The 27723-nt window shown below is 42.1% G+C and overlaps 1 protein-coding gene across 6 annotated transcripts in view; it reads right to left on the bottom strand.

Moving 5' to 3' along the window:
- FGFR2 (fibroblast growth factor receptor 2) overlaps positions 1-21261 on the bottom strand; it is a 107835-nt gene extending 86574 nt beyond the window's left edge. For 2 of the 6 annotated variants that reach the window (XM_073546610.1, XM_073546614.1), the window contains exon 1: positions 20662-21257. The gene's annotated coding sequence lies outside the window, so the exon portion shown is untranslated. Of the gene's footprint in view, positions 1-10075; positions 10208-20661 lie in introns of all 6 variants that reach the window. The other 4 variants (XM_073546611.1, XM_073546615.1, XM_073546613.1 and 1 more) reach the window with 4 other exon arrangements.
- Between the last annotated feature and the right edge of the window lie 6462 nt (positions 21262-27723).

Here is a 27723-nt window from a genome sequence, read left to right as displayed (position 1 = left end):
TGTTTCCCCCAGACGATGTTCTGATGAAAACAATTATCATTTTGCTTATTTATCAGGTGATTGTCAGTCTGCAATCGCATTGCTTACTTTGGTATGCCTGTGTGAACAGGCATTTAAACGACCGCAGATCGATAAACGGCAAGACTACGTAAAAGGGTCCTACATCAGAGAGAGAGACAAGTTCTTAGCCAGAATCTCTCAGACAGGTTTTTCTCGGGCAGCCCAATATTTTTTTTTTTACTATGCCTTTACCATCAAAAACCACAGCTCTTGTTCACTATTGTTATCATTCCAATCTAGATTCAATTAAGTAATTATAGGTCAACAAAGCGAGAGCTATAAAAATCATTTTTCTCGGGTGTCCTTCCATATTGCGTCCATATGCAACTATATCCAGATACAATGTTTTTGTCTTGAAGAAATTGTGCAAAGCTAAAAGTAAAGCCAATTGTGGATATTATTTTTTCCTTTGCGGGTAAATAGTCAAAGTGACTATACCGAAAGATGTGTCACATAAAGGTAATGATGTACCAGATGGTAAACCAACTGTTTACTTTGTACCAGCACAGCGCTGTTTGAGAAGATCACTGCCATAATGGTAGCCTAAAAGGAAGAAGATAGTTTCAGCCTGACTTTGTTCCCTTAAGGCAGAACTTAACCTCTCCTTAGCATAAGTATATGTATATTTAGCAGGGTTGACATCTACATAATTGTGTTGCAACAGGGACCTTCCTAATAAAGAAGAACGATGTTATACAATGGCTTATTCAGTTTTCGAAGGCTCGAAAAACAAATCATTTTTTGTGCAAAGTTGGATAAAGGTTATCAAAATCTAAGCAGACCGCCTGAGGCGTGAAAGTAAAATGAGAATAATTGTTCTCTGTAACAATACTATGTCTTTTACTATAGAAATAATTGACATTACAGCAACTGCCCAGCCTACCGTATTCACAGTCCATGTACAGGCCCTTCTTCTCAACTTCACCTATCCTAAAAAAAATGCACAAAATACAAATATAAACCATACGGCATGACCCCAGTGCCCAACATGTTCCCAGGTGGCCATTTTGTAGTGAACTGCTTAAGTCCTCCACTTCTGTTTTTTGGGGGGTTTTTTTAGGGTTCATTTCCACTGGCCTATTGTGAATAAGCATTCCTAGCCAAACCTGTTTTCCGATAATCGGCCAGTGTAAAGAGGCTGCCAATCACCTAATGAGCAAGTACAACATGGTTTTCTAAAAATTACTTCTCTCGGCAGCACATTGTGTAAACCGGACCTATGCTGCCGAGAACAGTGACTAAGTGCACAGAATGACCTATAAAAGAAGCGCGGTCGGCCTGTCTAAATAGACTACTCAACGACCACCAATTGGCAAATTTGTAGCCTATCCGTCGTCACGAAGTGTAAACAAGCCCTTAAGAAAGGGAAAGCTTCACATTGTAAAAGTGTAATGTCGCAGCATTTTATATGACTATTAGCCCGTAAACACAATAGATGACGACTAAACACGAGCAAGTTTTACAGACTTCTCATCCAGGAATTGTAAGTACAGGGCTAGATTACTGAAGGCTAGATGAAACATGACGCTGGTCTCTGCAGATTGTGCTCGGGGCAGGTTACTGGTCCATCAGGTTGAAAAGGTTGTTTGTCCAGCGCTTGCAGATGTGGATTAATACACACAACATTGAGGAACCTGCGTTTGTTCAGAGGGAACACAAGCTTGAAGATTCAATTCAGTCCAGGAGACTCTAGCTGAGACGTGAAAGATATCCTTTATAGGAGTATAAGGGATTTTATTATTTTTTATATCCGATAATGTGTAAATCAGTATTCTAGTTAATTTATCTTAATTTTTAATAGGCTTAAAGGATTACTTCTTTCTTCTGCTCTACTATGACCCATTCATTGTCAAGTGTTTTCTAATAATTGAATTCTCTGTATTATATACAACAATCGCTCCCTTCTTCTGGCTCCTTACATAACTAAATGGAGGTTTTAAGCTGACACCACCTAAGTGCGGCGGAAACAGACACTTTCTAGGTTGAACCACGACTAATTTCGTAATGATCTCACCAGTTTCTAGAAAAAGCAGCTGGGTGGAGAGTAGATCAGCCCGAACAACATGGTTTCCTTTATTGTGTCTACATGGCAGATCCCAATAAAATGCCCATGATAGTAGAAGCTGAAAGATATCTTCACTCTGGTATTCAAAAGCAGAGTTGAGCGAATTTTTCAATATTCGGTTCAGATTGTGATCGTCGGTGAATATTGTATTTGCAATATTCGCCTAACATAGCTGAGCGCCATTGGAGTCAGTGGTAGTAGAGATGAGTATGTTCGGAAACGATTGTCAGACATAAATTCGACACGGGTAGGGTACCAATATGGCAAATTCCGATTCGGCGCTAGCTCATATATTCGCTCATCTCTATTCAAAAGGTCATTTAGCAACACTGGTAAATGGCTGTCAGACAATGACACAATCTTGTATCCAGAGTTAAGAAAAAAATACAAGATAACATGCAAAATCCAAACTGGGCAATCCAGTTTTTTAGGAAGCTAAAATAGACTCAAAAGGTGACCATGCACTTAAGATAACTGTCAAAAATTAACTTTTTGAACTCTGCCATACACATTCAACTGAGCAGAGCATGCATATATTCAGAATAGGTCCGGGAGAAGATATCTCTTCTGATGGGTAGTCCTCAAGAATAATCAGGCATAGATTTCACCATACCTGTCCCTTCTTTACCCTGACATCATCTGTCAGAGGAGAGTCACGAGACTCCCTATACCCAGTATATATAATCTGTGAAGCTTTTCCCAAAATCTTGGGGGTTCTTGTCTACATTGCACTAATGCGTATGGGAGACTTTAAATAACACTGGTTAACAGAAAGAAAATTTGAGACTCCTGGGTCACAATGCAACTTTTTTTTTTTTATCAGGGCTCTCATCCACCATGTGCCATGTAGCATTTATGGCAAAGGGCCTCTCATGCCCCAGAGTCTAGGTACAACTACTACTTCTGCACCCCCCATGGTGCCCCTGCCTGTTACTTCAATTACAAACAGTGTACCAAGTTAAGTATACAGTGGGGCAATAAAGTATTTAGTCAGTCAGCAATAGTGCAAGTTCCACCACTTAAAAAGATGAGAGGCGTCTGTAATTTACATCATAGGTAGACCTCAACTATGGGAGACAAACTGAGAAAAAAAAATCCAGAAAATCACATTGTCTGTTTTTTTTTCATTTATTTGCATATTATGGTGGAAAATAAGTATTTGGTCAGAAACAAGCAATCAAGATTTCTGGCTCTCACAGACCTGTAACTTTTTCTTTAAGAGTCTCCTCTTTCCTCCACTCATTACCTGTAGTAATGGCACCTGTTTAAACTTGTTATCAGTATAAAAAGACACCTGTGCACACCCTCAAACAGTCTGACTCCAAACTCCACTATGGTGAAGACCAAAGAGCTGTCAAAGGACACCAGAAACAAAATTGTAGCCCTGCACCAGGCTGGGAAGACTGAATCTGCAATAGCCAACCAGCTTGGAGTGAAGAAATCAACTGTGGGAGCATAATTAGAAAATGGAAGACATACAAGACCACTGATAATCTCCCTCGATCTGGTGCTCCACGCAAAATCCCACCCCGTGGGGTCAGAATGATCACAAGAACGGTGAGCAAAAATCCCAGAACCACGCGGGGGGACCTAGTGAATGAACTGCAGAGAGCTGGGACCAATGTAACAAGGCCTACCATAAGTAACACACTACGCCACCATGGACTCAGATCCTGCAGTGCCAGACGTGTCCCACTGCTTAAGCCTGTACATGTCTGGGCCCGTCTGAAGTTTGCTAGAGAGCATTTGGATGATCCAGAGGAGTTTTGGGAGAATGTCCTATGGTCTGATGAAACCAAACTGGAACTGTTTGGTAGAAACACAACTTGTCGTGTTTGGAGGAAAAAGAATACTGAGTTGCATCCATCAAACACCATACCTACTGTAAAGCATGGTGGTGGAAACATCATGCTTTGGGGCTGTTTCTCTGCAAAGGGGCCAGGACGACTGATCCGGGTACATGAAAGAATGAATGGGGCCATGTATCGTGAGATTTTGAGTGCAAACCTCCTTCCATCAGCAAGGGCATTGAATATGAAACGTGGCTGGGTCTTTCAACATGACAATGATCCATAGCACACCGCCAGGGCAACGAAGGAGTGGCTTCGTAAGAAGCATTTCAAGGTCCTGGAGTGGCCTAGCCAGTCTCCAGATCTCAACCCTATAGAAAACCTTTGGAGGGAGTTGAAAGTCCGTGTTGCCAAGCGAAAAGCCAAAAACATCACTGCTCTAGAGGAGATCTGCATGGAGGAATGGGCCAACATACCAACAACAGTGTGTGGCAACCTTGTGAAGACTTACAGAAAACGTTTGACCTCTGTCATTGCCAACAAAGGATATATCACAAAGTATTGAGATGAAATTTTGTTTCTGACCAAATACTTATTTTCCACCATAATATGCAAATAAAATGAAAAAAAAAAACAGACAATGTGATTTTCTGGATTTTTTTTTCTCAGTTTGTCTCCCATAGTTGAGGTCTACCTATGATGTAAATTACAGACGCCTCTCATCTTTTTAAGTGGTGGAACTTGCACTATTGCTCACTGACTAAATACTTTTTTGCCCCACTGTATGACTCTTCAGGTAAATTAAGGGGCATTTCCATCGTGAACGAGTTTTGTTAAAAACGCTTATTTCACAATCATCTTGCCGTGCAAACAGGCCGCCGATCACCTGATGAACAAGCAAAACGTTCTTCATCGGGTGAAATCGTCTTATGAAGCATAAAAGATTATCGTTCTTGGCAGTGGAGCGTCCCACGTAAACTGGACTTGCACTATTGAGAATATTGGCAGCCTATCCATACTAAGCGATCTAGTACAATGGTTTGCGTTGGTTCTTTTCCTATATTGATGATGTTGGTGCATTTGTTTTTTTACTTTCATACATCATTTTAACCCATGACTACACAACAAACTCATGTTTTCATGTGTTTAGCCATGCGAACCAAACAGCACATGGAAATGGGGCTTGTGATGATGAAACCAGATGAAGAAAAACAATGAAAACCTACTCGCTGGCTATTAAGGGCTTTCCTCACACCCTGCCGCTTGGCATCCATCACTTCTGTTACATATTCCATTATGGAATAAATTACAAGTGTAATGTAACGACGAAATAGAAGAAGTGCCAGACCTTGTGTTACCATTGGCCAAGAGAACGGAAACATGTATGATTTCTTCATAAAAGTTATAATATGAGGCGCAAGCATTAATCTCTCTCATTAGTGTCCCCAGATCAGCTCATGGAAAGGCTGCAGGTGCAATTCATACCGTACCCCCAAGATGGCCATAAGATGTATAATAGTGCCGGAGGTTGGGCTACTCTAAAACAAGGCATCTTCCTCTTTGCAGCGGCCTGACACTGCTTACCGACTGCGCCCAATTTAATATCTGGCTCCAAGTCACCACATCACTCACGACTGCAAAGGCAGCTCTTTTTCACGCAACTGTAAATTTTAATTAACTACGCAAAACCATACAGCCGTGAGTGGTAAATAGGCTGCTGTGTTTTTCTATTGTTCAACCCACATGGAAATGATTCTTAAAGGTTTTACAAAACCTTTCAAGGCCGAACAAGCCAGTTTCTCAAATGGATCCAAGTCAAGAAAAAAAACAACTCAGATTTCTATCTTCCATATGTAACATCTGAGGCACATGGCAGCAACATACCCACATCAATGTTCTGGCAGTGACTTCAGGCGCGAGAGCAGAAGGATGTGTCCCATACCATGGGCAGAATACCCAGCATCTATTGGTGGGCTTCTTTATACCACAGGCAGCTTGTGTCCTGGGCTATTAGGTCTCATTAGCTTCAATAACTACTTCATGTAGGTCCAGACTTGTGAACATATTAGGATCCACTTCAATAGGAATTTTAAAATGCTCATGTCTCTACGTTTATTCTTCAGAGTTACACATTTCTTTCCAACAATACACGGAATGCCCAACCTTATGATGTTGACGACTTATCTTAAGGCTAGGGTCACACCACCATATTTTCTCTCATCCCAGAGAATCGGGCGGATTGTGCTTATCACATACTGATCACAGTTTGATCCAATTTTCTCGGATGTGAAGAAAAATTAAATAAAATTCTCTATCTTCTCCACTCCGTCAATCTGTGAAATCACATTTCATTAGGCTGTCAGCTGAGAATAGCCTGATGTTTTCCACGGATTCATTGACTTGCAAGGCCAAATGCGATCGCAACAACAAAAAAATTGGACAAGCTCATGGCCCCATAAAATAACATTGGTCTGAGTGGAATCCGATTTTTTTAGTTGGATCGCACACTGATCAAAAATACGTTTGTCTGCACCTGCCATTAGAATAGGTCATCAAAATGGGAAGTCTAGCACCCAGCACTTCAACCAGTCAGCTGTTTTTAACTCCATTAAGGTCAAATGACCAATGAGAGGTGGTGAGTTCTCCTTCAATGGAAGTCTTCAAACAGGGGATAGACAGACATCTGTCTGTGATGGTTTAGTGAATCCTGCATTGAGCAGGGGGTTGGACATGATGACCCTGGAGGACCCTTCCAACTCTAAAGGGCCGCAGCAGCGATATCACTAGCAATATTGCTACATGTGATACTCACCTCCGACCCCCCCGCTGGTTATTGCTGATTGCGCGAGATCGGCCTGGTCCATTTCTCGTCGGCGGCTTCCTGCTGGCGCCGACGAGCGAGCCATGGACGCAGGTGGAAGACGGTCACCCTCGCCGTTTTGACAGGTGAGTACGACCGCTGCTGCATCGCTGGTGAGATCTGCCTGTTTGGCAGCTCACTAGTGACCATTTAGCGATGCACCAGAGATCCTGACCGGGTCATATCGTGGTCGGGATCGCTGGTGCATCGCTAAATGTAACGGGGCCTTAACATTCTATGATTTTATGCAAACAGTGAAAGGAGCCAGAACAACTCAGCTTCATTCATTATTTAATGGCCATTGAAGAAAACTACAAATCAATTCCTGAGTAGATATATAAATTGAGTTTAGGTTATCACTATCTTAAGGCCAGACAACCCACTATCTTGTCTCATCTTGTTAAACAGGGATAACTGCAAAGTGCTTCCAAAAACAAGAAACTTTCACTTTACTTCTTATTAAAAGTCCTCTCCGTTCTCAAGTATGTAGGGATTTTATTTCTATAGTTTACTCCTTGTTGCCTAGATTATTGACCACCTCTGAAGTCTATCACAGGTTGATGTTTTCCTAGAGCCATCTAGCAAGCGCTTCACCCAAAACCTCATGATGACCTTCGATGCTGCAGAGGCAAAGCTGTCACTGTTTGCAGCATGGGGGGAGAGCACAGTTTGAACCCCATGGCATGATCATGCTTCTGGTTTGAACTGTCAATCTTCAGGAATGCACCGCCCCCAGCAAGCTGTGTGCACTCCAGATGAAAGAACAAAAGAAAAAACCCTTAAGGGTATGTTTCTACATCATGTTTTTTGCAGAATTTTACTCTCCCAGCAAAATAAATGAGATTTCTGAAACCTCATACACGTGTTGCTTGTTTTTTTCTTTGCAGACTTGAAGCAGTTTCAAATCTGCAGCATGTCAAGTCTTTCAGTATTTTTGCAGCGCTTTTCCACCCATTCTAATGAGTGGGATAAAAAAAAAAAAAAAAAAAAACACACACGAGAAAAAAAAACCCATCAATAACGCAAAATCACCTGTTTTTTATACAGCATTTTTTGTGTCGACATGTCTGCAGCAAATATTTAACGTGTGCACATACCATTAGCCTTTATGAAAAGAACCCCATAAAGTGATCCCCAGTACTTTAAGTTTCACCCTACAATTTGCCTATGTTCACTTAACAACACTAGATGAAGGTCATCAGCACTTTCCAAGAAATATTTGCTCTGAGGTCTGATATCATATCAGCAAACTGCATTTGTAGTATCTGATGATTTTCCATTTTTGTTAATAGTAATGTGGTAAATTAGGAGAACTAAAGGGGCATTTACACGACAAGATAATCGTGAACAAGCGTTAACACCCCTGTGTCTGACCATGTACGGCGCATACCACATCTCCTGGGCAGGGGAGGAAGCAAAAGACAATACTGACATTACAGCAGGGGATCACAGAGGATTCATTTTGCGAGGTAAAATATTTCACTGACTATTTTTAAACAATATTTTACCTCACAAAATGTATCCTCTGCGATCTCCTGCTGTAATGTCAGTATTGTCTTTTGCTTCCTCCCCTGCCCAGTAGCTGTGGTATGTTCTGTACACGGTCAGACACAGGGGTGAGAGAGACAGAGCACAGGGGAGAGACAGCTCAAACGGGACAACACAGCACAGGAAGGAGAGAGACAGCAGACAATGGGGATAGCACATGGGGTAGACAGGTCAAAGAAGAGAGCATGGACGGGAGAAGTCAGCACATGGGGAAAGAGAGAGTGGATAGGTGGGGGAGCACATGGGGGGAGAGATTCTCAACGCTGCAAAGCCTGCCCCCATCTTGACATTACCGCCCTCTCGATGCGATAGCATCAGGCCTCCATCTAGTGATATATAATAGCACATCTGATTGTGCTGTTCTATGTTGCAAGGCGTGTATGCGTGCTCCAGGTATAGGGATTAAAGGGGTTATCATCCTTATGAAGAAAAGCAAAAAACGCTGACTATTCCAATGTACAGTATCTGCATCAAGAGATAACATCTATTGCGGTCACTCGTAGTTCAAAGACAATGCGTTAAGGTACTGTCACACTAAGCGATATCGCTCGCAATATCGCTATAACTTGTGACGCTATAGCGATATTGCTAGCGACATCGCTGTGTCTGATACTTACCTCCGACCGCTCCCCCGCTGCTTATCGCTGATCGCGCGAGAACGTCCAGGACTGCTTCTCGTCGCCAGCTTCCTGTGGAGAGATGAGCGTGGAGCCGGGCGGGAGGACGCAGGATCGCCTAGTGTGACAGGTAAGTAGCGACCCCCGACCCCAGCGATGTCGCTGGTGAGATCTGCCTGTGTGGCAGCTCACTAGCGACCACTTAGCGATGCACCAGCGATCCTGACCGCGTCATATCGCTGATCGGGATCGCTGGTGCATTGCTAAGTGTGACGGTACCTTTACTCAAGCAGAATCTGCTTTAGGAACCTGCTCTGTTTTTGAGAAGTTTTTGGAGGCGTTCTCCTTTTCCTCATGCTCTTTTGAAGAGTTTTCAAAGTTCTTTTTTCCTAAAGCGTTTTTTTTTTTTTTGCAACCTTTTGAGTTAACAGTGCTTAGTTTGCCATGCAGTCCATTAGGAACAAAGAAGCAACATGCTAATTTTTTTCTATTCATAGGGCGTTTTTTAAAAACCAGGAAAAAAAAATGCTCAAACTATTTCTCATATGAATAGCAAAGCAGAATCCCACATACTGTAAATCAAAGTAAATTTTTCGAAGCACTTTTAAGCTTTTAATTAAAGTTGTTTTTTTTTGAGGGGGGTGGAAGGTGGGAATGAATACACTCCAACTCCTCAAACTAAGTGACTATAGCCATGCTTTGAAGCTGTGACTGCTTCTACTGAATGTGCGGTACAAGGAGTTAGCCCACATTTTGCTTTTTTTATTAACTGGCTTGGAATAGTCTGTAACTGCTACCTTAACCTGCAGCCGCCTCAAACTGCCCTAATTGTTGATTCTTTTCCTCACTCAGATTTGGGGGTCTGTTTTATGTCATCCCCAAATGCCAGTTTCACGTTTACCAAAGAGCAGAGCTCCAGTGTGAAGCTGTCAACCTGCCAATGATTAATTACATCCAAGCACAGGCTGCTAAACTCGCACCACTACAAGCAGAGGCCTGCAATCCCAATCATCAATCCGCTGCATTCTCTCCATCCCTCTGTTTGTGAGCCATGCACACTGGACAATGCCAGAATGACTTGGCTAATCTCAAGAAATGAGACCAAGGAGATTTGGCAGGGAAAAGCTACAAATACCTTTGTAACAGCAAAAGAACTGTGACATTATGGCCCCAGGCGGGGTGGTCCAGTGAATAATAATAAGATCATATTGTGCCGGTCGTAGAGTTACTCAATACATCCTCTTGTTCCTCCGTGTCCATGTTAGCACTAGAGCAAAAACAACAGTAAATTTATTAGCAAAATATGAATGCATTCGCACATAAAGTAACCCCCCTTGCACAATGGACGAGCGCGGACACTAAGTTCATTGTTGAGCATCAGCTCGCAAAAAAAATTATTCCAAAAAAGGTGATATTATTGTAACCCTCATGTTTTATTCAATGCGATACATTCTAGATTTATGACATTTGTGTCATGACAGCTGCGAGATGTACCGATAATCTAATGCAGATAGAAAACTGTCCAAAAGGACAAAACCCAACAGGCAGGGAACCAACGTGACGAGAACTTTGCTGCCATCATCTGACTTTTTTTCGGGAATTGGTAGACTCTGGAGACACCAAGAGCAATAACCAGAGCCAGCGTCACTACCCAGCGTTTCCGGACAAGTGCCAGGGTTCTGTAGAAAGGATGGGGGGGTGGTCACGCTCATTAGCATATTGCCACCAATGGCGGAAGACCACACAGCTGCTATGGAGTCCATGAGTCGAGGGGGGGGGGCGGTGCCAAGGCTGGCATCAGGCGCCCGTCCCCTCACCTCCATCACACATTAAACTGTTTCAGTATTCTGAATGCCAACACAGTTGAAAGCGATGATTGGAGAGGGAACCGTCTTAGGAAGCTCCCTCTCCTATCATTCCCCCTCTGCGCTCTGTGATATCTAAGTGCAGAGGTCGAGTTGCAATGAAGTCGCTACAAGCAGTGCAGAGGGTCAAAAGATCGGAGAATGCAGAAACCGGAGTCGTAGGGGAACAGGGAGAGGCGAGTATTTGTTTATTTTTAGTGTATGGCGCACTGTATGGGGCCCATTATTCTGTATGGAGCACTATATGGGGCAATATATGGAGCACTGTTTGGTGCTCAATATTCTGTATGGAGCAATATATGGGGCACATTATACTGAATGGAGCAATATCTGTGGCACGTTACACTATATGAAGGACTATGTGGTTGCCCATAATACTGTATGGAGGACTATGTGGTTGCCCATAATACCGTATGGAGTGATTAAAGAAGAGAAAAAAGTACTACCAGAAAAATGCACACCACAGAAATATATATGAAAAATATAAATCACAACAACTCTATTGGCACACAATACAATTAAAACACACTTAAAACCATAGAACTGTGTCCACAGATAAAAATTGATACAATAACAACCCACATGCATGAGAGTAGACAATAAATGACCCTCAATTAACCCTTCCCCTAGTGGCTCATGAGGCTAAAGCAATACGTGTAAGTGTAACCTGTCCAATAGGACCTGGAAATCTCGATAGACTAATAATCTCAAAGGGAGAATAATCCCAAGGGGAGAGCAAAGAAAAATATATATATGAACAGTCTAATATCGATGGACAATATGAACCCAGAAGGAAAGCTCAAACAATGAAATCACATTCCAAAAAAAAAAGCCCCAATGTCAGCATATTACTAGAAGAGAGTCAGGAACCCACTGCTCCCAAGAGTCAGAAATCTAAGTGGACCGCAGACATAACCCGGTTTATGTCTGCGGGCCACTTAGATTTCTGACTCTTGGGAGTAGTGGGTTCCTGACTCTCTTCTAGTAATATGCTGACATTGGGGCTTTTTTTTTTGGAATGTGATTTCATTGTTTGAGCTTTCCTTCTGGGTTCATATTGTCCATCGATATTAGACTGGTGAGACGGTTCATATATATATTTTTCTTTGCTCTCCCCTTGGGATTATTCTCCCTTTGAGATTATTAATCTATCGAGCTTTCCAGGTCCTATTGGACAGGTTACACTTACATGTATTGCTTTAGCATCATGAGCCACTAGGGGAAGGGTTAATTGAGGGTCATTTATTGTCTACTCTCATGCATGTGGGTTATTATTGTATCAATTTTTATCTGTGGACACAGTTCTGTGGTTTTAAGTCTGTTTTAATTGCATTGTGTGCCTATAAAATTGTTGTGATTTATATTTTTCATATATATTTTTCTGTGGTGTGCATTTTTCCGGTAGTACTTTTTTCTCTGCTTTAATCATAGCTACGTTTGACTACTTGGTTGCACCCCTATTTCATACATATAATTATTTATATAACGCGGTGCACCAAAATATATTTTTTCTCCTTATACATAATACTGTATGGAGGACTATGTGGTTGCCCATAATACTGTATGGAGGACTATATAGGAGGAAAATGACTTCTGCATAGGCTACAACTCTGAGGACAGTGTCTATTAGTAGGGTACATTAATCAATACCACGTTAACCTCTAATACTATAGGTACCGAAATCTGTGGATCTGTCAATCACCTGAATCCCCTCTGCTGTACGGCATTGTAGAATTTACAATAGATATCACTCATGTAATGTAAGAAGTGAAATCTTTGGCATTGCACTATACCTATATTTCTCTGCCGTATCAGTGGATCATGAATCTGTGGTATGTGTTAAAGGGGTCCACGAAAACTTGGAGCCAGCCTTGACAGTGGCTAAGAGGGAGAATGCAGATAGAATTGTATCTCAGGCTTGCTAGCTTCAAGAAACTTAGGTCACTAGGCAAAAAACTAAGGGCATGTGCACTTGGTGCCAGGTGAAATGCCATTGCACTTAAGCTTTTTATTCGGAGATATATATTCTCTTGTCATACAACTCCAATGGAATTCTCCAACATATGCCATAAGGGGATATGACATAAGACACAAGGGTTCTTACGTGTACTTTCAATCGCTGTGTTAAATAAGTTGAGCCTGGGATCCTCCTTTAGGTAATGGAGAGAGAGTCCTTGCAGGGCATTGTTCACATGTATTTTTATTATTACTCGGAACCTTGATCAGATCTTAACAAGATGAGAAACATAAAAGAAAATATCATATGTCTCCCTTTTGGAGCTGATCCCGACTTTGGGTACGAAATAAAGAACACATGCCGTCACCCCCAAAAAAGATTAACCATAGATTCCCAGGCACATAGAAGAACATGTGGGTGAAAATTGCGACATAGGTATAATGCTAGAAACGTCCATCAGATACTCAATCACTGGTTAGTTGTCTAGGGAAGCGTGAAGTCACACACTGACTTGTGGATGCCCTCGTAATGCAGATTTGCAAGCCAATGTCAGGAGGGGATCTTTAAAGGGAGGGAAAGTATAAAGAAACAATACTAGTAGTTTTGACGTTATGTTCTTCTAGTTTTTGCATCAAAAAAGCCACAATTGAAAGCCCCATAAAGAAGAAGATGGAAATAAACTATTTTGGAGCAACTTACATTCTGTATAGATCTATAGATTTATGGATCTACTTCTTGTACTTGTCCAAGATTCAAGTTAATAAAGGTAAAAGGTAGAACAATCTTGGCTTCATGGAAATAATCAATTGTGAAGGTAGGTCTACCTCTCCGGATAGCCTTTAATGGGCCATATACCTTGCGAATAAGGGCAAAGAATACAAAATAACTGGCCATTTCCAAAGTAAACAGCCATTGTCCACCTCCAGAACGGGGCTGCATAAATCAATTAGTTTATAGGAGGGGGAGTGAGGATTTTAGCACCTGGAGACTATTACTGGATATTTGTTTATTTTATTTTCACTTTCAGGATGAGATCTTAAGGGATCTGGAGCAGTTTACATATCACAGTCACCAATCCATCCATCACACCTCTCCCAATCTGGCCAGTCAGACAGACCCCTGGAGAAGGAGAGTGGGGGGGCGACTGTCCATAGCTGAGCTAAAACATATAAACAAAATGACTGAGATTTCAAGCAGACACATCTTTCTCCTAACGAGACACCTCAAGCCAAGGAAATGTCCTCCTTCCAAATGTAGGAGCAGCACAGGAATATCAGTGGTCACATATGTAGAAAGTTCTCTTGTATACACTGGGGAATACGCAGAAACTTTTTTTTCCCCCCAAATCCCTAAAGGAATAGAATAGGATTTCTTCTCGACTAACTAAAGTTAAAAAAAAAAGCTATATGAATACATAGATATGTTAATTCCCCATCCCCAAAACAGTGCCACCCTTGTGCATGGGCAGTGTCTGGTATGGCAGCTTACCAAAAGTGTCACTTTCAAAAACTTTTCACGTACTAGAAGTTTAGATAAGTGGGGGTACGGGCTCTGTGATAGCCGCTTATCAAAAAAACATGGAGGAGGAAAGTTTACACTGTACTCTTCTGAGACTGAAGATGAGACAAATTCGGACATTCAGCTATTTAGTGAGAATTTTACTCATTATTTTCAATGTGGACCCGACCCTAGACATACAAGTTAAATCGATGATACAAATATGCACACTAGGGTGACCGGATCTCATATGGGGGGGGAAAAAAATGTCAGAATCTTGTTCGTCTGGACCCCACAAAACGATTCCCCTTTCCAGATATTGAGAGAGCCAAAATTTGAGCTCGATCAAACGACGTTAACCCGTGCCGCTCGTCGCTCAAAGTTTGAAAAAATCCAAATTGAGGTATTTTAAGATTTAGGTATTTTGCATAGTCTGTTAGACTATAAAGAATGTGACAACAACATTGCAGAAATAGCCCTGACCAAATTTTCGAACCATTTGTGGTATTTGAATGCAGAGTTGGTGGGATTATCGTTTTTTGATCCCACCATTACAGACAATGAAAAGTTAAAGGCTAATAAATTGCTCAGTAGCACAGATGAACCATCAGAGCACGCTAACCTACATGAGTTGATAATTTTACATAGTTATCTAATCTATTCTAGAGCTTTTGTTAAAGTAGTTTTTGAAACGTCAGAATATAATGCTCGGCATTTGCTTACAACTTGCAGGACATATTGCTTTTGTTCTTCATCTTTTGTCAGAAGGTCGTTAAAGTCGGTTACTTCCTACCTCTTTTAATTTTTCTTTCCTAACTTTTGGATTTACAACCCTAGCGTGCTCTGATGGTTCATCTGTGCTACTGAGCAATTTATTAGCCATTAACAACTTTTCATTGTCTGTAATGGTGGGATCAAAAAACGATAATCCCACCAACTCTGCATTCAAATACCACAAATGGTTCGAAAATTTGGTCAGGGCTATTTCTGCAATGTTGTTGTCACATTCTTTATAGTCTAACAGACTATGCAAAATACCTAAATCTTAAAATACCTCAATTTGGATTTTTTCAAACTTTGAGCGACGAGCGGCACGGGTTAAATTCGTTTGATCGAGCTCAAATTTTGGCTCTCTCAATATCTGGAAAGGGGAATCGTTTTGTGGGGTCCAGACGGACAAAATTCCGACATTGATTTTTTGCGGTCACCCTAATGCACACACACACCAATAAGTACGCAAAATATGCGCTGATTTTTTATATAGAAATGCTGTGGATTTCAGTTTAGAAACCTGGGGGAAGAATCAAGCACCAAACACCCAATGTGATCCCAGCTCAAAGCGCATAAAAAAGCAGATAGAGAAGAGTGCAGCTGTTTCTGGGGAAAATGAGGACCCTGTCATCTTAAAGAATCCCTTATCTCTTGGTCAATCATTGATTTATTTATTTTTTTTTTACTTTTTCACTAGGCAGTTCATTAGAAGCACAATGGCAGAGAGGACCACCTCTCCTTTTGTCTTTGGGCTAGTTTGGAAACAAAGTTTTTTTTAGCTTAAAAAAGAAACTTTGTAGAGTTGGAACATTCCTTTAACCTATACTTATGTGTTGCGTATCATTTTCTGATAAAGGCTGATTCTCGCTTTAAAAATTTTGGGATGATGGCAGAGTTAATTGAGACATTGGAACAAAACAAAGAGACAGAAGGTTATTATTGCGCCTCTCCACCCCTCATAAGGCATTGTTTTTCTTTAAATGACGACATTAGCACAATAAAAGTCTTTCAGTTGCACAGAAACAATTCAATTCATCCACAGCCTGTGTATAGTGATCCTCAAAGCTGCAGTCTGCACTATAATCTGTTCACTTCGACTGGGGGGGGACACGGGTGCACAATTTTGAGAATTTTGCCATACTTTGTCAATTTCACCTAAAATACCTTGAGCGCCTCATTTGTCTATTTCTGGCAAATATTATTTATTTTAATTTTATAATGCCGTATTCTATAGCACTTTTTCAAACATTGTCATCTATGTCCCCATTGGGGCTCACAATCTAAATTCCCTATCAATATGTCTTTGGAATGTGGGAGGAACAGGAGTACCCAGAGGAAACCCATGCAAACACGGGGAGAACATACAAACTCCTTGTAGATGTTGTCCTTGGTGGGGTTTGAACCCAGGACCCCAATGGTTCAAAGCAACAGTGCTAACCACTGAGCCACCATGTAGCTCATAAATAGACAACTGCATGAAGAAGCCGTGAAGGTGTCCATATTGGCGATTATTATGTTTTCCCAATTAATTGGGGATTTCAACAGTTCTGCATAAGAGGGCACTTGAAGGACTTGGATAAAGAGCTCCTCCACATGTGGACTAAAGAGGCCCAGGGTAAAGTTGAGTTGTTGTCCTCCAACTCTACTGATAAACATAGTCCAAAGCAATTTATCAAAGCCACCTATGAAATCATTACTCACTATCAGTTAGCAATGTCAGAGCCAACTCGGAGTCTCATTTTTCTCCACACTTCAAGCAACTCCTTTCTATGGCCAAGAATTCCAATTGTAAGAGCATCTCGCCTCATTAAAATGGCACCTTCTTTACACAACTCGTCGCGCTTTAACATAGCTATCTCTAAAGTTCTTTCAAGCTTCCATGTAAAAAAGGGGTTTAACCCCTGCTCCCCATTAAATCTAAATCCCTAGAAGGCAGAGTGCCTTCATCTCCATTAATTGCGCTTACAAATCCCATATAGAATTTCTGATTTTAGTTCAAAGAAGATCTGGCCTCCTCCCTTAACACCCCACCATGGATATTAATTCTAAAGCTTTGTAGAGATCACAAAATGCTTCTAATCTGCATTTTAATTGGCATTCTGTAAAAGGCATGGGAGGGGGTAGCCTCGTCTCCTTCACTCACTACTTAGAATCAAGAAGCTTTTTGCAACCCCCATTAAAAGTTACAATGAGACCTGAAAGCCTCTACAGCCCTCACATACACTTCACGTTACAGGTTAAGAATGCAAAATTTCACACGAACATACAACCGTAAGTCCCAGATGCCAGAGCACAAAGTACATTCACCGAGCTTGGCACAATACATGTTTCATACAAAGGACATCTAGATTTTTCTCCAGCAAAACACTCCGGTCTTATAGCTTGGAGAGTACCGATAATTACTTTAATTAGATAGCACTTTTCCACCAAACACTTCAGGATCAGAGCATGAAAGGACCATTGACAACCATGGAAGAATCCAAACACTGAGCACATTATAGGCAGAAGAATTGCAGCAGTTGGCATATGTTACTAAACTCCTGAGGTGCATCATAATCAAGTCACTCCAGTGTTTAGAGTCAGGGATGGCAACCTGTGGCTATTTATCTACAATAATCAGGCTGGCCAAAGACCTGAAGATTCCTCCTCAAACTGACTAGCTCTCAATGTGCTTCTCCATTGGGAAAAAGGCAAGTTTTCTTTCTACAAGTTTACCCATCCATCATCCCACATTTATTTTTGTGATAGCATCTAAACATCACCATCAATGAAGTTCGAGCCAAGAAAAGTTTCTAATACATGAGTGCTTTTACCTCCAGCAGATCTGATGGTTGCATCACTATAGACCAGCTCCCAATGTGTTTCTCCATTGGGAAAAAGGCAAAGTTTTCTTTCAACAAGTTTACCCATCCATCATCCCACATTTATTTTTGCGACAGTATGTAAACATCACCATCAATGAAGTTCGAGCCAATAAAAGTTTCTAATATTTGAACGCTTTAAACTCCAGCTGATCTGATGGTTGCATCACTATAGACACTGCAATTTTTATTGGTCAGATTGTTAACAAGAATCTATGGCAAGGAAGAACTTAGCTGTATGCGTATATACGCAGCATATTTTTGGCCAGGATTTCCATTCTAGACTGCGTATTAAGGCTCAGATATCCGTTTTTTCACATACAAGAAAAAAAAAAAAAAAAAAAAAACTTCAAAAGTGTTTTTTTTTTCAGCTTCTTAAAAATGGACAGCATCCAAGTGCCATCCGATTTTTCTTTTCTGCATGCCCATAGACTCCCATTAGCGTTTTTGATCCGAAAACCTGGATCACTATCAGACACGTCTCCGTGATTTTGCGTAGACCACTCGGTCCAATAGAAAAAAAAAAATAAGATATGTAGACAGCCTCCTAGACTATTATAGGTGCAAGTTCTATTTATGAATACGACAAAAGGAACTTGTACGTGAAAAACGGACGTCTGAATGAGCCCCTATAGTTAGTTGCATGATACATAAAAATTTCCCCATATTTCATCCAAACTGCACAGAAAATTGTGCACTGTGGATCTGAGACGTGCAGTTTGTCCATTTATACTGCGGATTTTACTGCAGATTAGCAAAGGGTGGGATGGAATGCAAAGCCGTACCGTTTCAGCAGTGAAATATGCAACTTTTTTTTTTTTTATATAATCGCTGCCACCATTTGTTGCCTATCAATAGGAAATATTATTGTGTATTTTTAACACTTTTGGTGGGTCCTTGTGTTCTTTTTAAAAAAACAAGCATGCTCTAATTCGTGCATATTTTAATTATTTTTCCTTTAAGTTTCTCTATTGGAAACTGAAAAAAAAGCCTAAAAATTCAAACTTTTTTTTTTTTCTTTACAAATGAATGCCCAAATCTGAAATAAGGTTTAGTAATAAATGCAACTATACTTTATGCATCCATCCAACAGCTTAATCCTATGTATGGACATAACTCGTACCCCCTGAGCTCTCATGGGGTGTAACTAGTTAACCGAGCAGTGATTGCTAACTTTCACTGCACAGAAGAGGGATTCTTTGTTATAATGAGGAACATAAAAGGCCTCTCAGAGAAAATAGGTTTACACTACACAGGCATGTGACATTCCAAGCAGGCCCCAGACATGAGCAAAACCCTACAATTCTCCTGTACCTACCCCCAGACTGTGTAAATCTGTCACTGGTTAAGACAGTTTTATAACCAGTCAGGTCCAACCTATTCAGTGCTACAGACTTTTCATTTAACTATGAATTGAAGAATGCAATGACTGGAGAAAAGCCTTAAAGCGTTTAACCCGCTGCACGCCAGGCATAAAGTGAAGAAAAGACTTATTGCAACAGTATAGTTAGCTAATAAGCACAAATAAAGGGCATATTCCAAGAGGTGCTGCAGCAGCAAGCCTTTTTAGGGGTCCGGCTGGCCATGCGTGGTCAGTTTCTTGAATAATATGACCAATCGTGAGCCTTCTATTAATAATTATTGAGTTTATGGCGCAAGAACCATTAACCGGAGAGATTTATTGGACAAGTTAGTAACTTCTGATTGATTGCCATGCACCATAATGATGTCACATATACTTAGGAATATCATAAGTGGTATATGATGGACACAGTATACCGGCCGCAGTGATTAAATCACGTGTCTATGAATAATCTGCATCTTTTCAAGGTTATAGAACACTTGGTTTAGAACGAATCCTTAAAGTCTTTGGAGAACTTCACCAGGAACAGAAACTTGTTCTCCAGTCAAACACTTCCAGCCAGTCCCATAGGAGAAAAATACACAGAGGCGAACCCAGCGAACCAAAGCGCGAGATCTAAAGCGGAGCCTCAATACAATGACAACACAGGACCTCCCTTTACTATTGTTCCACTTTTCAACAATTAAGACTTATATTTCGCCCACGTGAAACAAGACAGGATCTCATACACGGGGCAGATTAACCCTGCCTAAGCCGTGCACTGCCGCCATACCTACCACTCGCTAATTTTTGGTAAGATTTTACCTAGGGGCCAATTTACGTGCAAAAAAAAAAAAAAACGATTTCCCAGCAAGCGTACTACTGATACCTGTATTTACATGGAACGCAATATCGTAACAATGACAACAACCGGTCAGGTTTACGTCGCTACGTTAGACACGTGTTCACATTTTACATACAAAACATTTCTTTTTACTTATTATGTAAATGCTCATTATATAAAAAAAAAAACCTTGTATGAAAATAGGCCTTTATGTAAAAAAAAAAATAAAAAAAAATTTTAAAAAAAGGAATTATCAGGCTACGGTCCCACGAGGAGCTTTTGCTGTTGCAGGTTTTCGGCACCCATAGGTTACTTGCATTTTTTTTTTTTTTTTTTTTTTTTTCGAAAATCCGCAGCATGAAAAACTCATCGTGGGAACGTAGCCTTAAAAGCCATATATAATTCTTTATGGCCGCGCTCTGAGATATTACCTCTTTACCAGGCGTTCTTACAAGAATTAAGTAAAGAAACAATCGGCGTCAATCAATGGTAAATCTGGAGAGCGCCGGTTGAACTTTTGGCACATGGTGTGGTACAACTAACAAGTAAAGACGCAGCAGGGAAACTAACTTTGTTGGCATTACCTGCAAAGACTGTGGTGTAAAAAGATCCCCCTGACTTGCAGCAGGCGTGTGCCTGGCAAGAGGAAACACAGAGGTCTCAATCACTCTCTAGGGACAGATTCCCAAGTTCAGTTCTAGCAATCAGATTTAATTCCCTTCTCTCCAAGAAATGGACATAAGGATCCCAAGGAAGCAACAGTCCAGGGTGTGTAATCCTCAAGCAGCAGGACCCAACAGCAAGCGGGGAGTGAGGTTCCAAAGAGGGGAACCAGCCAGATCCCCCATCCAGGGTGAATGAGTGAGGTCAGCACAAGTCCTGGACTCTTTTCTTGGATGATGCAAAAGTCTCTTTTTAATTCTTTAAGAAGTAGCAATCCAAGGTGCTGCAACAATCCACAACATCAGCTCAAGCATTTCCCCCAGACACCAGTGTCATTGTATCAACACCATGAAAACAACAAAACAAGCAACATAGGTAACAAATATGTGAACTTCCAAAAGTGAGCAGAGAGGTGAGGTGCAGGCAGTGCAGCCCGAGTGTGAGGAGCAATGGAAAGTGGATGAGGCTTTTCCCTCCCCCCTCACTCTTCAGGCACATTCCCAGCCCTCTCCTCCTCCCTGACCACTCCTCCCTGTCTGAAACCTGAACTTCTAGCCCTTCCCCTCGCCCAATCCTGAGTCGCTGCTTTTGGCTTTGTGCAGCAGCCTTTTCTGCATCCCTCCCATCCTTCTTCCCTCCTTCTCTCTGTTGCACAGTTTGGCACACATCTCTGCACAGAGGGATGGTTTGTTTGGATTGGAATTACTATGCTATGTGCGCTCTGGCTTTTCTTTTTCCCGTCTCTTTTCTCTCTAGTTCTTTTTACCTCTTTGAAATACACCCTAAATAATAAGCAGATAAAGCGCCATTTGTGATGTCACAGCCGTTGACACTCGGGGTATCATCTAACTAACTTCTAAGGGTATGTGCACACATTGCGGGTTCGTGTGCGGATCCGCAGCGGATTTGGCCCTGCAGATCCGCTGCAGATTCGCTAGTGTTGTACAGTAACATGTTATCCTATGGAAGAAAAATCGCTGTGCACATGCTGCAGAAAAATCTGCGCGGAAACGCAACGGTTTATTTCCTGCAGCATGTTAATTCTTTGTGCGGATTCCGCAGCGTTTTTACACCCATTCCATTATAGGAATCCGCTGGTGTAAAAATGCAGGACAAATCCGCTGAAAAAACCGCGGGTATTTTCACCTGCAGATTCTGCGCGGAAAACTCTGCACACAAATCCACAACGTGTGCACATACCCTAAAGGGCCCGTTACACATAGCGATATCGCTAGCAATATCGCTGTAACGTCACTGATTTTGTGACGTTATAGCGATATTGCTAGCGATATCGCTACATGTGATACCTCTGACCGGCTCCCCCGGAATGATCACTGATCGCACGAGAACGGCCTGGGCCATTTCTCGTCGTCAGCTTCCTGTTGGGCTTCCTGTGGCACCGACGCGTGGACGCGGGCGGGAGGACATCAGGATCGCCTCGTCTGACAGATAAGTAGCAACCCCCGACTGCTGCGATGTCGCTGGTGAGATGCACCAGCGATCCATATCGTTGTCGGGATCGCTGGTGCATCGCTACGTGTAACGGTACCCTAAGGCTCCATTACCACGTTGAGTTTTTGATGCTGCAGATTTTCTGCGCCATCTCTTCACCTATTATGTAAATTAGGTTATTTGTGTTTTTTAATGCGTTTTTTTATTATGCATTTTTATTGCTTTTTTTGTTGGCTTTAAATAAAGTTGCTTCATTTTTGATAGTTCCAGGTATTTGGCATTGACCAGAACTTATTGATATATTTAGTTACACATTACATGTGTTTTTATTTTGTTTCCAGAACCTAAAGCTATGTTCACACATAGCGTTTTTTCAGCAGTTTTATATTTATTTTTATTTTTTTTCCTGCAAATTTCCAGCTGCGGTTTACAGTACCAGCAAAGTCTATGAGATTTCATAAACCTCATGCACACATATTGTTTTTTTTTTGGTCCTCAATATTTTGTGCAATACCTTGGTTTCCGCCAAATTCAGCATGTCACTTCTTTCGATGTTTCTTCGGTGGTTTTTACCTATCGAAAGCAATGAGTTGTGCAAGAAAACACTGCAAGAACACAGATATGGAATGGGTGTAAAAACGCTGCGGAATCCGCACAAAGAATTGACATGCTGCAGGAAATAAACCACGGCGTTATATTCAGGAGATTTTAAGAAATCAGGAGGCCAAGTGCACATGGTACTGCTAATTTCTAAGGCTGGTTTCACATTAGCGTTTTTTGCGCAGCGCATCGTGCACGTCCATGCGCATGGTCTTGTGTTTGCAGGTGTTCATATTCGTTTTCGTGCGCATGCGTTTTTTATGGTGTGCGCCAGACGCAACCTGCTGCATTTTTGGGTACACCAAAAGGCGTAAAAAAACCGCATGCACGCGCTTGCACACGGAATGCGACAAAATAACGCATTGCAGTCTATGGGAACGCAGGCGTGAGCATGGACATGCGTTCCTCTGCGTTTTCGTGCGCATGCGTTTTTAGCGTAAAAACGTGTAGACACTGGTTTTAACCCCTAGAGAACGAATGCGCATAAAAAACGCAAACGCGTGCAAAAACGCATGATGCCTTTTTTGCATGCGTTTCTATTGCGCACGATGCGCTGCGCAAAAAAACGCTAATGTGAAATTAGCCGAAAATATCTAACAAAAAAATGACATCACATGCAACAGATTTGTTTTAGAAATTTCTGCAACTAAAAATAAGTTGTATTTTGGTAGCCGTCATATTTAGCGATCCTTAGGCTAGGGTCACATCAGCGTATATTTTCTCATTCGAGAGAATTGATGGATTATGCTAATCACACTCTGATCAGCATTTGATCGTGGTGCGCTCCGATTCTCTCGGATGAGGGGAAGGTGGGAAAAAAAAGTCACCATCTTCTCCATTCCATGGAAATTGGACTGCACTCAGATATCATCCGAGTGCAGTCCGATGGTTTCTGCTGACTCATTGACTTGCATGGCCGAGTGCGATCCGATTATTGGATCCAATTTGTGAATGTTGCATTTTTTTTTCCATGTATGTGGCCTCATCAAATGACATTGGTCTCCGTGCAATTCGATGTTTTTTGGATAGCATTCAGACAATGCGGTCATGTGCAGACAAGTGAAGACGTCGCCAAAATTGTTGTAGGAAATTTTCCAGTTGTGACTCTACATGCAGATTTTGCAACATATATCATCATTTGCATAGCAATGGGTGACGTCCCAGGCAATCTGGATAAAATCTGCAGCATGAGCTCAAATTTGCACCGACGTTTTGTGCCGTCTGTGTGACATTTGAATGAGGTTGTGTTCGCATTGAAGCCTTTTTGCAGAGTTGCTGAAGCAGAAACTTTCAAAAAACCATGAGAAGTTTGAAAATCGCGAGATTTGATTAGTTAAAAAGTTTCTTGTTTGAAAACCCATCAAGAAAACAGTGTGGGCACACATATAGGACATGGGCACACACATACAATATGGGCACACACATAGGACATGGGCACACACATACAATATGGGCACACACATAGGACATGGGCACACACATACAATATGGACACACACAAAGGACATGGGCACACACATAGGACATGGGCACACACATAGGACATGGGCACACACATAGGACATGGGCACACACATACAGTATGGGCACACACATAGGACATGGGCACACACATACAATATGGGCACACACATAGGACATGGGCACACACATACAATATGGACACACACAAAGGACATGGGCACACACATAGGACATGGGCACACACATAGGACATGGGCACACACATACAATATGGGCACACACATACAATATGGGCACACACATAGGACATGGGCACACATACAATATGGGCACACACATACAATATGGGCACACACATAGGACATGGGCACACATACAATATGGGCACACACATAGGATATGGGCACATACACAGGATATGGGCACACATAGGACTTTTCTGCACCAAAAACCAGTGTTAGCAGGAAAAAGGCAGTGTACTGTACGCCCAAGTTTGCCATGTTTTTGCAGAGTTTTAGTTGCATTTTTGCATTTTTTTTCCCCATTCATTTCAATGGGTGAAAAATTGATGTGCTCCGAATTTGAAAATACACATTGATGGTTGAAATTTGCTAGGAAAAAAATAAGCAGCGTGTGGATGGTCTTCCAGAAATCTCATTTATGTTGCTGACACTGTAAACTGCAGCGTTTTTTAGCTTTAAAAAAGGCATGAAATAGAAGATGGCAAAAACGTAACGTGTGTACAAGCCTTAAGGGTGAATTCACACACTGCAGATTTTCTTTTGGCAAGTTTCGTAACGATCTCAATCTTCTGAAAAAACCCCTGATAAATGGAATCAATTTTCAGCCACAGAAACAAAAGTCTGCATCAAAATCTGGACTGCGTATGTAGTCACCTTAGATCCAGGTTTTCCCTATGTAAAAATCAACAGCAAACAGCATTTTGAATAAGATTTGAAGTCTCATGCACAAAAATTTGCAGATTAAATTAACCATTCCTTTGGATTTGAAATCCACATTATGTCACTTTACGCTGTGGCCCTAGTGAAGATTTACCCTCGTTGAATTGCAAATAAAGTAAAGTACAGTCAGGGTGTGCACACACGTTGTGTATTTTGTGTGCAGAAATTTCTGATCTCTTGGCAGGAAAATTCAGCCTCAAAAACGTGATTTTCATGCGTTTTTTTTTTTTTTGCATAATTATTTGCCGGCTTTTTTAGACAGTAATTTAAGCTAGTTGGAATAAAAAGAACAAAAGCTTTTTCCATTCATTGAAAGCAAGCAGGAACGGTGGATGGCGAATGTAGTGTTTATTATGGGTTTGCAAAGTTTTTCTTTTTAAGCTGTTTAACCAATGACCCATGTCAGGCTGGTGACAGCAGGTGGGCCGCAGTTGGTCGCAAGGAGTTGTTTGAAATTTCCTCCATAAAAAGATAACTCTCATTACCTGAAGGTCTTTATCTCTCAACTTTCTGCCTATGCACAGTGTACAGAAAAGCTATCAATCAGTAATGTAGGAGGGCTGATGGGCTATACAGTGCTCAACGTTCGGTGAACTGAGAGACCTGCAGCAGATAAAACTGTAATTTAATCAAAACTGTATAATGCAGCCAGGTAAGGGACATGGCTGGAATCAGGTTGTAAGGATATGGATGCTAATGTGTAATGTGACATGCGTTATTGGTGATAGTGTTATGTTTTGCTTGGCCGTAGGGAGAGTTAGAGTTAATGATTGGGACTAGCCCAGAGTGGGAGGGACTAAGGTGAAGGGACAGAGACAGTTTCCTGTTAGGAAGACAGATAGGGCCCAGCCTGCAGTTAAAACGGACCTATGGCCTGACTAGTGAGAAGAGACTCGTGTCGGGGGTGTCCCTGACATGAGTGGAGACTGAGGCAGTGGAAAGCGTGATCCTGAGTAAAGAGAGAGAGGGAAAGAGAGAAGTGATTGAAGGATGGGGTGATGCACTGGAGATGCTTCCTGGGTCAGGTCGCCTAGTAGTATGTCCCCGAGTTCATAAGTCTGAGAGGTAACGTGCCGAGATGGGAAAGAGAACGTCAGGCAAGGAGAGAGTGCCAAGGGAGTTCCATGGCGTCAGATGCAGAGAAGCTAAGTACCGGCCATATGGGCAAACTAGTTCTCTTAAGAACAAAGAGGATGTGAACTGCGGGTTGAGAATAGGACTCTCACTAACTGGACTGTAGAACTGGGCTGGGTAGTGGTGGAGATATAGGAGAGGTGAATAAACGTGAAGATGCTCTATGTGTAAAAAGGAAACGTACATAAAGTATTGCACCCGCCATCTACTGTACATAGTTCCCACAAAGTTGCTATTGAGTTACAGTCAGTTTATTGCTGAGTGGTGGTCTCCTCATTGAACTTTACACCTGGTCCTGGCCAGCTGAAATCACCGGCATCATGCGGCCGGCAAGGGCATAGCGCTCTCATGACACAAGTCCACACACCCAGCCAGGACCCCACCTTCATGTAACACAGGGTTCCCCAAGTCCACTCCTCAAGAGCCACCAGCAGATCATGTTTTCAGGATTTCATTAGTATTTCACAGGTGATGGAATTCCTGCCTGTGTAGGTCATGCAGTTAGCACCTGGGCAATACTAAGGAAATCCTGAAAACATGACCTGTTGGCGGCTCTTGAGGACCGGAGTTGGGGAACACTGATGTAATATGTCGGGACGAAAGAGACGAGTGCGAGTCCCTCACTCACGGCTACTGAAGAAAGGAGCCCAGTAAGTGACAATGCTGGAATCAGGGTCTCTCTCTCTACAATATACTGCTCTCACATGGGGTACCAAAAACTTGATGACAGATTACTTTTCAGATGTGTAAAATTTTAAATTACTCCAAAACCAACCTTAATGGATAACGTACTGCATGCTGGGTCTGAGAGATTGGACTCCTTACAGTCCTAAGAACTGGGCTCTGCAGGTCCCCATCTGGAATGGCGCGGAGGTGCACATGCTAGACTGCATGCATTCATTTTCTATGGAACTGCCAGAAACAGCCAAGCACTGAGATCCATAGACAGTGAACGCACTGGCTACAGTGACAATGAATACTACAGTCAGGGCCGACGTTAGGGGCAGGCAGACCAGGCAGCTGCCTAGGGCCCCCGCTCCCCCAGGGGCCCCCAGCTAGCGGCACATCACACAGCTGCTATAGGGCCCCTTGAAGCAGGGGGCCCGCTTTCCCCCAGTGCCGACTCCCCCCGCCACCGCATTGAACTATACCGGCGACTGCCAGTACAGTTCAAAGCAATAATGGAGGAGAGAGCATCAGCCAACGCTCCCTCTCCCATCATTCCCCGCTCTGCCACTGACACAGCGGGTGCGCGATGACATCATCGCACTCTCACTGTGTGCCGGCAGAGCAGGAGTCAGGAGCAGCCAGCAGCGCGGGCACAAGGAGAAGGTGAGAATAGTTTTTTGTTTTTTTTTAATATATCAGTGT

The sequence above is a fragment of the Dendrobates tinctorius genome, unplaced genomic scaffold (genome assembly GCF_039654945.1).
Source record: "Dendrobates tinctorius isolate UK_male_01 unplaced genomic scaffold, ASM3965494v1 ptg000149l, whole genome shotgun sequence".
Lineage (NCBI taxonomy): Eukaryota > Metazoa > Chordata > Amphibia > Anura > Dendrobatidae > Dendrobates > Dendrobates tinctorius.
This window is presented reverse-complemented; position numbering and strand designations above follow the sequence as displayed.